Source organism: Cloeon dipterum, chromosome 4 (assembly GCF_949628265.1).
Source record: "Cloeon dipterum chromosome 4, ieCloDipt1.1, whole genome shotgun sequence".
NCBI classification, from domain to species: domain Eukaryota; kingdom Metazoa; phylum Arthropoda; class Insecta; order Ephemeroptera; family Baetidae; genus Cloeon; species Cloeon dipterum.
In genome coordinates this window covers 31,824,382-31,837,211 of record NC_088789.1, presented here as the reverse complement: position 1 = coordinate 31,837,211, position 12,830 = coordinate 31,824,382, and the positions used below count along the sequence as shown (strand labels likewise).

At 36.3% G+C, this 12,830-nt stretch overlaps 1 long non-coding RNA gene across 1 annotated transcript; it reads right to left on the bottom strand.

Moving 5' to 3' along the window:
• Positions 1 to 3,553: 3,553 nt before the first annotated feature.
• LOC135943206 (uncharacterized) lies at positions 3,554 to 5,198 on the bottom strand. The gene is made up of 2 exons (XR_010575172.1): positions 4,137 to 5,198; positions 3,554 to 3,713 (listed from the first exon to the last, which is right to left on the bottom strand). It is a non-coding gene; the product is annotated as an uncharacterized LOC135943206 (long non-coding RNA).
• Between the last annotated feature and the right edge of the window lie 7,632 nt (positions 5,199 to 12,830).

The following is a 12,830-nucleotide window of genomic DNA, read 5'->3' as shown; positions in this document are numbered from 1 at the left end:
CACCATTCAAAAGTGAAAATAGTTTATAAGGATTGATAAAATTTAATGCCAATCATTTCATAGAATGCCACTATTCGTTTTATTTATACATCAATGTGATTCGCCTGACAATGCTGACATTCTGAGCAACAGACGGATTTCTGTGCCTACAATATTTGTGATGTTAGAGAAAATATCTCGTGGCAAAAAATTTGTTGCACTCTTCGCACCTAACCGTGTTTTGGTAAATGTTTGCATTGCAAGTGCCGCACCATGTTGCCCTTGCGAAATGTAGAAACGTCGCAATGGTTGCAGCGAAAAATCTCGGTTTTGGTGTGAGCTTGTCTCACATGAAAATTCAACCTGCTAGGCAAGAGGAACTGTTTTCCACACTCTTTGCAACTTAGGAGGGTTTGTTTGCATTTCTTCCTATGCAATTGATACAAACCAAAGCACTCGAAACTGAGTTTACATTTGGAGCAAACTGATGGCTTTCTGTGTCGTGCAATATTCATGAGAGCCATTTCCTGGCCGCAAGATTTGCACTTGTCGAACGTGTGAAATCGCATGAAGTGCTTTTGCACTATCCATTTTGCGCCAAATTTGGCGTCGCAACTGTCGCATTTGAAGATCTTTGGCTTGTGCTTGCACTCTACATGTTTTTTCAAAAGATATTCAAACGTTGCGAAATAATCGCAATGCTTGCACTGGAAGATTTTTTGATTTAGGTTTTGTTTGTGGATCGTATTCACGTGGAGAACCATCTTGGACTTGGATATGAAATATTCATTGCAGCCTACACGCGAGCACGCCACCTGTTCTGGATGCATGCGTTTCATGTGCTGCCTCCACAATTCCACTGTGGAATACAATTTGCCGGTTTCACAAAATTTGCAACGAATTTCTCTGCTTTCGCATTGGTTCGCGTGAAAGTCGTGCTGCATGTGCTGCTCTTTTTCCTCCTCGGTGTGAAAGTACGTCGTGCAGCCCCGAATTCCGCATTTGATAGCTTCTTTATGCATTCGTTTGACGTGCATCTTCAGTTGTTCGTATCTTTTGCCACAGTATAAGCAAACACTACTCCCGTATTTCCTCTTCTTAGGGATTTCCTTTTCGTATTTGACGAGATCAATCTCATCCAACTGCACCCAACACTGCTCAACATCTCCAACTGTAAAAAAATAAATTACGCTGGTGGTTATTTCTATTTAAAATCTCTGTAAGTACCTGAATAATTCACACGCAGCACCCTAGCGTTTTCTTCCAAATCAAGATTTTTCGGCCACCAAGCAACAGCCTCGTCTCCAGACTCATCCCCAAACCTAAAACACGCGTTAAAATCAAAATTAAATTTTTAATCTCGTGGAAAACCTCACTCTGCCTGCCAGATGCAAAAATAGCAGATCAAAGCGTCTTCTTCGACCACCTCTGGCAAGTTTTCATCCTCTTCCGTCAGGTTCATGACCTCCATGGCCCATTTCCTCAGCTTGAACCTGTCCACCTGCGACGCGAGGACGTGGCCGTCCGACGTCGGACACTCGCACAGTCTGCACAGCGGCTTTTGAATCGGGGGTTTTCCTTCTTTGCCTCGACGCCTCATCTCTTGGCTCGCTATACAAAGTAAAAAAATTCCCAACAAGTGTTTTCCGTTAAATTTCAATGCCCAGATTCTTCTTGTTGTAAACATACTAATTTTTCACGTGGATATTGCTTCACGCGTCGTCCTGGTCCTGTGAAGTCGTGCCTTGTGTGCGTTGTAAAATTTGGAAAGAGGTCTCTAGCCTCAAGCGTGGATTCGTAATCAGCTGTTTGCCGCTATCAACCACAAATCATAAAGCACACGTCCTCTCAGTGGTGTGTGCGACAAGGAGAAGAAAATTTGAAGCTGCTATCTGGCTGCAGGTAACTTTCTTTCCACGTCTTTCGTTATTCGTTTGTTTATTTTTTTAATCAATTTACTACCTGGATCTGGTAATTTCTGAAAGCTCTTAAAAGCTTGATAAAATGCTTCAATACGTAAAAATCGTGTTGCATATTATTTAACTCCTTGTCTTTACGTTCCCGTTTTTCAAGAGACAACCAATCAGCGTTCAGCACTCTTTGATTGCTGCGATTTGATTGGCGTACTCCTGATTTTTGTATTCCGTAACGCTTCTAGGAGAAAAGTACGCGCTTTTTATGCGCCTGCGGGGAAATGACCTTCATAATATATGTCAAAAGGTAAATCTGGCAAATGGTTGACATATACGCAACGCTTTTAACGCATGAACCTCTGTTTATTTTGTTCTATTGAAGTTTGGGTCAGAATTGTACAACGCATTGATGAACGAAACGTTCCTTTATATTAATTTCTTCATCTGCCTACAAAAAAACATCTGAAACCATTTCAAATTGTTGTTATCAGACTCAACATAATAAAAGGGATCCTTGGTCGTTGATGATCAAATATTATGTTAATTTAAATCAATAAAAAAACTTTAAGTTGTTTTGTAGCCATTTTTATTTGCATCTAAAATGGACAAATAAAGCTAATTGTATATTTTAATATTCACTCTCCATTGCTGTAAAGAAAATGGATTTTCCTATATCATCTTGGTTGATCAAGATCAATTTTCATTTTTATACTATAATTCATAGCAGAGTCACAAGAAGCAAAAGCTTTCTAGTAATAGTTTTTAGTACAGTATTAAAAAAAATGATATGAAAAAAATTCTTAGAAAATTGAATTACGTGTGCATAAAAATTTGATTACAAAATTTGTTCAATTAAAAATAAAGTTTAAAATGCTTCAAATGTACTTGAGGGAAATTCAGTCATTGTAGATATTTAAAAGTTTGATCAAATCGTCATCCACAATGCAGCGAAGTGATTCAACAGTCACCCCTTCCAGCAGCGATAATTCCTGAATTTCCGAGTCAGTCGTGTTCTTGTCCTTTAAAGCGTTGGCCAACCTGAGGTAATCGCAGCAACGGTTCAATTTGAATTTGACGACAGAAAGCTTGGGCAGTTTAGTGGTCATAAATTTAACCAACAAAGCTGCTCCCTTAAAATATTTTGCATTTTGGATTTGATGTGGATAAATCCAGGACATGTCGATGGTTACCCGCATAAAAAAATATCACCTGAGAATGTTCTAAGAATATACCGACTTCGCCCAGGATTAATCTAAAAAATTAATTATATATGAACTTATGATACGGTTTTTCGTGATACTGGATTAATCTGTAGATTAATTTAAGAGAATATCCTTAGAATGTTCCAGGATTATTCTGCCGGGGTTTGTTTCAAAAAGCTCTAGAGAATGATCCTAGAACATTCTCAGAATATACTTATGGATTAATCTTTGGATTGATCTGGGATTCATATTTAGCGTATCAAATCTTTACATAGGATTATTCTTTTTGGATCATCCTGGAACATTCTTTGGTTAATCTAATATTATTTTAAGGTCAATATTAAGTGTGACAAATATTATCCCTAAGTTATTCTTAAAATTACCTCAGATTGTTCCTAGAATATTTCAAAATATGTTATTACTGCGATTTAATTGGGAATTGTTTAAATAATTACAAACTTATTTAGTTAAATTTTTAAAATTTATTGGTTTTCCATCATATCAGGTACAAAATTTTCTCTCATTCGATGCCAGCACCGCCAATCTTGAAGCCCAAACTGCAGAACTTAAACGATTGTATCTTTTCCCGTCGTGCATAACATCTGCGGACGGCTTGAAGCTAAAAAAAGGGAGCGACTCGTAGAAAAAAATAAATAAAAGCTTTTTTCAATTAGCTTTGCTTGGAAAATGGAAGGTAGAAGTATGTCAAGTTCATGCATAATATTTTTCCATTTTCCATGCGAAGCCAATTGAATCGGAATGTGTAATAAAAATTCTCGTAAGCGTACAAAAAATGCGACCGCGATTTACATGGAAAAATTATATTTTTCATCACCGATTTACAGTTTCCGCCACCCAAACTTATTTATGGGGTTCTAATTAAGAACATTGAGGACTGGAGAGGATCCCATATCAAAATATTGGTGGCGAAAACTGCATAAGTAGCGGCGAAAAGTGTAATTTTACAATAAAACCGTTGGATTTCAAAGTTGCGCGATCTGTTCTAATTTCTTTGGACGCTAATCTATAAAATGAGACTTACCCTGTTGACCGCAAGATCCAGGCCATCCGTCCAAGTCTGCGGGACGTCCGTGTTCCGTGTTGTCCCTTACTGGCGGCGTCCGGCGTCCTGCGTCCGTTAATAACTTTAACTTAGAACGGCGGTTGACCGTTGACGCGTTAGACAAAGAGAGCGAAGCAGGATTTTGTAAGTCTCTTGCTGCTGCTGCTCGCTAGTCCTGCTGCCCGTCGCCCCTCCCCCGCTCCACAACTGAGGCAGGCAGCAGGCATTCCATGCAAGTGCGTGCATGCATGTGCAGCCGCCGCTACCACGCGCACACTAAAATCGCCCTTTTAACCCTTTTTTGGTCTTCTGACCTTTATTTACAAATTTGCCCGTTTGTCGGTAGCATTAATTAAGACTCCTTGTGTTAAGAAATTAATTTATTCAATCGAATTTATGATTTTTTACCTTTTTTAATCTGGGCAGCTTCTTTGAAAAAAGGCATCATAATTTTGTATTAGATAATGCGAAAAAGGTTTAGGTTTTTTTATTAAAATTTAATTATCGACTTAATTAAAAAATATTTCCCAGAAAACTATTTTTGTGATATTATTTAACAATATGGCAGTTAATTTTGTTGATTAAATTATGTTTCATATTTAATTTTGTGTTTTTAATTGTAAGAAAAATATCTAAGTTCTTCTCTTTTCGGGTTTTTAAAGAATATTCTAGGAACATTAAAAAAATATTTTGAATTAATCTCAGAATGATCCATAGAATAATCTGGGGATAATCTATCAACTATATTCAAATTTCCCTTTTGGGATTATTCTAGGGATATTCTTGTAAATTAATCTCTAGATTAACTTTAAAACAATTTAAGGTTAATCTGGATTCATTCTAAGAAAATTCCAAAAATTATATTTTTGGATTAATCTCAGAATGATCTAAAGAATAATCTGAGAATATTTTTTTAGATTAATCTCTAGATTGATCTTAAACATTCATAGATTAATCTCAATTAATACAGGATTAATCCTGGATCATTTTTTTGGATTAATTTTTTCGGGTAAATTTTGATTAATCTAAGATTATTCCGGATATTCCTGGGTTATATTTTTTTATGCGGGTAGATGCTCCAGCTTTTGCAGAATCTTTTTCTCGCTAATATCCTCACACAAATTTTCCAAGTACCGTAAGTAAGAGTCATCGAACCCTTCGCAAGTTATCTCCATCTTTGTTAGCTCCGGTACAGTCACAATAATGGTACTCATCATTGTTTTCCTGTTGAAGAAAAACACGAATAAATTCAGGGAAAATCAACAAGTCATCGGAATATACAAATTTATCTTGAGTTCATTAATCTTTGAAACTGCCAAGAGAATTTTCTGGTCTGTCTCATAATCCTTCTCATCTATCTGATAATTCAGGTAAATTTTTTCCAGTTTAGGGCAAAGTAACCAAATTTTGGTGTAGAACATGCAGTCGGAAGATTCATCTTTTTCGACTACCAATACCGCGTGCAGTTCACGGAGGTAAAATCCGTAAGTCTGTAGGAAGTTGAACAAAGTACGCTTGGTGACATTTTGCAAGTTGAGACTCTCGACATTCTGGAATAATATCCTTTCATTTTCTAAATGGTCCGGGATGTCTGTCCATCCATTAAAATCAATCTGAAATCAACATCATTTCATTATGATCAACAAAATATAGATATTATTGATGATTCTAGAGTAATATGATTTTGTAAACATTGTCGTTCACCTTAAGATGCGAAACATGAGGAAACCATTGAAGAACTCGACGATTGAAGTTCATATATTGGACAATGAGCAAATGTCGGAGAGAAGAGTTGGTGGTGGAACCTTGTTCGTCCGCATTGACGATTTTATAATTTGTGCTGAATGGACTGCATGGTTGTCCAATCAATTGCAACTTGGTGAGATTTTCCATGCACATCAGAATGAATTTCGTGTATATTTCCATGTCTTGATATTTCATGTCTACGCACTGGAAAGCTTTCAAGTTGCCTAGCTTTGATATCAATTCTGCTCTTTCTGGCAATTTCTTGACTCCGAGGATGACGTTGATGTGCTCCAGAGTGGGCACTTTAGAGCAAATATCCATTACTTCATTCAAATGGAACGTGAACAACTCGATTTGAAGCTCTCGCAAATGGTGCAAGGCTTTCAGGCCCTTTTTAAATAATTGTTGACCCTCTACTGTATACGGGTACCCAAAAAAGTTTCCGCATCCGTCACCGAATATTTGAATCTTTTCGATGTTTTCAAGTGGCGATTTAATCTATATATGGAGACAAAAATGATTGCATTTTATAAAAATTAAAGATTTTCAATAACATTAAATATTAACTCATCATTTTACCAAATCATTCAACACACTAAGTTTCCTGTCTTCTTTTGAGCTAAAGGTCATCAATCCCGTCAGGTCAAGTTCTTTCACGTCGTAAAGGAAGAGTAGTTCGTAAAGGATATAAAATTTCAAATCCCTGAAATATTTCGCGTCTCTGAACACAAAAGTGCACTTTGTCTTCATCAGTTTCAACGCCAAACGTACAAATGATTCTTTACCTGCCATACGAAAAAATTAATTAAATACAATTGTAAAATTAAAGCCGCTAATGCACTCACACAAAGTCGTTGATAACTTTTTCAAATCAAAGTCAGGGTTGAGATGAATTCCCAAGTCTGAAGCAATCCTGTAGATATGTCCTTTGAAATTTTCTTTCTCATCAGCCATGGCTAGAATCAGATCTGTGTATATGTGGGAAAAATTAAATTTCATCTCAACTTTACAGTACGTGTTTCGTTTAGATAAAAACACCATAATTTTTAAGAAATCATTTCAAAAACTCACCTTTTCTAGGTCGTGTACGTCTTAAGCAATCAATGAACACGAAATGGATTCAGGTTAAAGCAGCTTTCCAGGGGGTTGCATCGGACCAACGGGATCTCCGACAAGTGGCTGCAGGTGATAGGTTCAAAGCTCATCGAGGGAGGAGTTATGATGGCGCGGAATTTGATTTCATAACCTATGTTGAATTTAATGTGATATTAAATGCAAAAAATGCAAGTTTTGTGTATATTTAATTGAGGAAGGTCTCAAATATCATATATCGTTCCTAAAAATTGCTTATTAGCCATAGCAAGATTCTTTATATATTGTAGTCATGTCTCTCAGAACTTTAATTTTTTACACGATTTAAAAACATTAATTTAATGATATATTTTCCTTCAATGATTCAATTCTTATCGAATTAAATTCTAAGAATTTCGTTTGTTCAATGATAAAAACAAGAAATTTCATAACTTATAATTTTTAATGAATTATTCTTAACAGAATATTGACATTATATACAACCTACGAATGTTTTTTATTCCCCACTTACAATTAGATATCCTAGCGATATTGATGATTCTATTTTAGACGTGTTTCGAAAGACAACAAATTCACACTTTGATTGGCGCGTACCCGTGATTTTTGTATTTGTATTCCGCTACGCGTCTGGGAAAAAGTACACTCTATTTGTGGGTCTAGTGGAAAATGGTGTACATCTACAAATGTCTGCAAAATAAATGATAACCTGGACAAATGGTAGATTGAAGTTTGGGTAAGAATTGTGACGCATGTAAACGTAAACAGCCCTATTTAGTTACCATAATTTCTTCATCTGCCTAAAAACAAATAAATAAAAAAATGAAACCATTTTAAATTGTTCTTTTCAGACTCAACATATTATTTCTATGGTTGTTATGATTATTAAAGGATTCCTAGGTCCTTGGTAAAATGTAATGTAAATATAAATTAAAACACAAAAACCTGAAAGTTTTGTAGCCACTTTTTATTTGCATTAAAATTGACAATTAGCGCTAGTTCTATACAGTAAAATATATGTTACATATTGTAATATTCATTCTCCATTCCTATATAAAGACAAAATGGACTATTCTATATTATCATGGTTGATCAAGATCAATTTTCATTTTTTTAATGATACAGCAGAGTCACAGAAGCAAATAAGCTATCTCTATTAATGGTTTCTAGCGTATTATAGAAAAACACGCGCCCCGTATTCTATGTAGGGAATATGATGATTTGATAATTATAAGAAAGTACAAATAAACGCATGCATGAAAAATTTGATTAATTAAAAATAAAGTTTAAAATGTTCCAAATGTACTTGAGGGAAATTCAGTCGTTGTAGATATTTAAAAGTTTGATCAAATCGTCATCCACAATGCAGCGAAGTGACTCAACAGTCACCCCTTCCATCAGCGATAATTCCTGAATTTCCGAGTCAGTCGTGTTCTTGTCCTTTAAAGTGTTGGCCAACCTGAGGTAATCGCAGAAACGGTTCAATTTGAATTTGACGACAGAAAGCTTGGGCAGATTAGTCGTCATAAATTTAACCAACGAAGCTGCTCCCTTAAAATATTTTGCATTTTGGATTTGATGTGGATAAATCCAGGACATGTCGATGGTTAGATGCTCCAGCTTTTGCAGAATCTTTTTCTCGCTAATATCCCTACACAAATTTTCTAAGTACCGTAAGTGAGAGTCGTCGATCCCTTCGCAAGTTATCTCCATCTTTGTTAGCTCCGGTGCAGTCACAATAATGGTACTCATCATGGTTTTCCTGTGAAGAAAAACACGAATAAATTCAAGGAAAATCAACAAGTCATCGGAATGTACAAATTAATCTTGAGTTCATTAATCTTTGAAACTGCCAAGAGAATTTTCTGGTCTGTCTCATAATCCTTCTCATCTATCTGATAATTCAGGTAAATTTTTTCCAGTCTAGGACAAAGTAACCAAATTTTGGTGAAGAACATGCAGTCGGAAGATTCATCTTTTTCGACCACCAATACCGCGTGCAGTGCACGGAGGTAAAGTCCGTATGTCTGTAGGAAGATGAACAAAGTACGCTTGGTAACATTTTGCAAGTTGAGACTCTCGACATTCTGGAATAATATCCTTTCATTTTTTAAATGGTCCGGGATGACTGCCCATCCATTAAAATCAATCTGAAATCAACATCATATCATTAACTTTAAAACTATATAGATAGGTCAATTAATGATAAAATAAATTATAAATATGATGGATGCTAGAGATATATGATTTAATAAACATTGCTCACCTTGAGATGCGAAACATGAGGATACCTTTGAAGACCTTGACGATCACAGTTCATGTATTTGCCAATGAGCAAATGTCGGAGAGAAGAGTTGGTGGTGGAACCTTGTTCGTCCGCATTGACGATTTCATAATTTGTGCTGAATGGACTGCATGGTTGTCCAATCAATTGCAACTTGGTGAGATTGTCCATGCACATCAGAATGAATTTCGTGTATATTGCAATGTCTTGTTTAACCACGGGTTCGCACTGGAAAGCTTTCAAATTGCCCAGCCTTAACATTATTTCTTTGGCTGGTACTTGCTGGACTCCGAGGATGACGTTGATGTGCTCCAGAGTGGGCAATTTAGAGCAAATATCCATGACCTCATTCAAATGGAACGCGAACAACTCGATTTGGAGCTCTCGCAAATGGTGCAAAGCTTTCAGGTCTTTGATCAATGTTTGCAGACCCTCCGATGTACGCGGGTACCCGTAATAGTTTCCGAATCCGTCATTGAATATTCGGATCACTTCGATGTTTTCAAATCGTTTAGTAATCTATATGGCGAGACCAAAATAATTAAAAATACTTTTATAACAATTAAATATTCAACCATATGATTCAACATATTAAGTTTCCTGTCTTCTTTTGAGCAAAAGGTCATCAATCCCGTCAGGTCAAGTTCTTTCACGTCGTAAAGGAAGAGTAGTTCGTAAAGGATATACATGTTCAAATCCCAGGAAAATTTCTTGTCCCTGAACACAAAAGTGCACTTTGTCTTCATCAGTTCCAACGCCAAAGGCACAAATAATTCTTGAGCTGCAATATAAAATAAATTAAAATTGAAAATAATCAAAGAATCAGGCTCTTACTCAAATCAGTTGATAACTGTTTCCAATCAAAGTCATGGTTGAGATCAATTCTTAACTTTGAAGCAATCCTGCGGATGTGTTCCTTGAGATTTTCTTTCTCATCAGCCATGGCTAGAATCGAATCTGTGTAGGGAAATAAAAATTCACCTTTTCTAGATCTCGTGCGTCTTTAGCAATCAATGTACACAAAATGGATTCAGGGTAAGCGCTTTCCAGGGATACTTCGGACCAACGGGATCTCTGAAATGTGGCGACAGGTGATAGGTTCACAGAGCTCACCGTGGGAGGAGTTTGAAGGGTAATTATGGCGCGGAACTTGATTTGATAACGGAAAAATTGCTATTTTAAAAAGGATAAAATACCTAATATTTATAAACCACTTGTCCAAGTAACTAAGTCGATTCATTCTGAAGAATTAGATCAGAAAAAGCTCTACCAAATTGACGACTGTCACCGGAGAAATAAATAATGTTTAATATATTCCGATGGCATTATAGGATATCTAAGTATCACAATTTGATTTGTTAAAAAATACAAATAAAGAGTAGGTGCGGAGACGTTACAAAAAAAAGAAATTTAAAAAATGGTTTTATATCAGAGGGGAGAGCTAGAATGTGTAATTAGTAATTAATACAGTGCCCAATAATTTGAGTTCAAACATTTTATTTCCATAGAAATGAATGTATATGCAGTATCCCTCATAAATATTTGAGGGAAATTCACTCGTTGAACATTTCTAGAATTTCGACCAGATCGTCATCCACAATGAAGCGAAGTGAATCGACCGTAGTAGCCTTATAATCCCACAGCCATTCCTGGATTTCCTCTTCTGTCTCGTTCTCGTCGTTTAGTGCTTTGGCCAACTTGATGTAATCCAAACGATAGTTCAACTTGAATTTGATGACAGAAAGACTGCGCAGATTTCGCGCCGCTATTTTTAACAAGCGCGGCCACTTCCATGAAAAGTCTTTCATTGAATTGATGAGCATAAAGCCAGTGCAAGTCGATTGCCAGTTGCTCCAGCTTTTGCCAAGCCGATTTTTCTTTGATGGCCAATTCTAATCTCTTCAAATATCCAGGATAATACACATCGTAAAACTCATCGCAAATTATCTCATCCTTTTTCAGCTCAGGTGCAAACACAACGGAATTCAGTACCGTATCGTTCCTGTTGAAATAGAGAATATAAAAAGTAATAGACATTCTACATAATTATAAATCATATATTAATACATATGCATCATAAGTTCGTTGATGTTAGCAAATGAGAGAATCTGCTCTGGCTCGTGAGGCTCCTGCCTTATTATCTTATATTGCATGTAGATCTTTTCCAGGTAAGGGCAAAACTCAAATATTAAGGCGTAGGATAAGGTTTGAGGTTGAACTTCATTTTCGATCACCACGTGCAGTTCACGAAGGTTCAATCCGCAATTCCTTAGGATGCTGAACATATCATTCGCAGATATGAATTGAAGGTTTAGACTCGTGAGTTTCGTAAATTTCCCTAAATCGAGCTCCAAACCTTCCACCACGACATCATAGTCATGCAAATCAATCTGAAATCATATCATTTAAAAATTATAGCGTAAACCAAATCACATCTCCTAAATCTAGAGAATCGCTCAGAAACGTCGTCAATAAGACGGTCTCCAAGAAAAAGTATGCTATGGAAATACTTACTTTAAGATGCGAAACGAGAGGAAACTTTTCAGGCAAATTTTTTCCCCAACGAATTAGTCTTTCGTCAACGTTCAAATGTCTAAGATTGGAGTAGCCTAGTCCATCGTCGGAATCAGAGATTTCATATGTTTCGCAGAATGGACTGCACGGGACTCCAATCAATTGCAATTTCGTGAGATTATCCAAGCACAGAAGAATGAATTTATCGAATAACTCATCGTCATCCAAAATGCAATTGCACTGGAAAGCTTTCAGGTTGCCAAGCTTTAAAATCAATTCTTCTTCATCTGGCAATTCCGTGATTTTGAGATTGACGTTGACGTGCACCAGCGTGGGCACTTTGAAGCAAAGATCCATCACGGGTTGCAGATAGAACGTAAAGAGCGTGATGTGGAGCTCTCGCAGATGTTGCAAATCTTGAAGACATATCATCTCCCGCTGCTTCACTTTGCACCGCGCGTGTGTGAAACAATTTTGGTCATCTTCACCGAAGATTTGGAGCACTTGGATGTTATTATCAATGGCACTGATCATATATAGAATCTAAATGAAGAGGAAAATTGTAAAATATCAAGTTTTTGGTTTTAAAACACAAAATATACCAACTTAAAATAAGTATACGGCACGTCTTCTTTGCAATGAGTCATGAATCCCGTCAAATTAAGCTCTCTAAGATCATCACTGAGGATTTCTCTTAAGATTGGTATTATCCAACTTTGCAGCACTTTGTGGTCATTGACTAAATACGTGCAATTCATCTTCATCACTTTCAACGCCAGAGTTTTTAATGATTTATTCGCTGCCAAATAATCATTCATAAATTATTATTGAAAATATTTAAGTGTTTTAGACACTCACGCAAAAAAATCAGGAGATCATCCAATTCAAAGTCAGGGTTGAGGTTAATTCCCATCTTTGAAGCAATCCTTCTGATTCTTGCCTTGAAATTTTTAATCTCGTCTGCCATGGTTGGAATCCAGTCTATTTATACATTTAGACGAAATTAATTTGTGTTTCGTTTCTTGATAACCCCCATAATT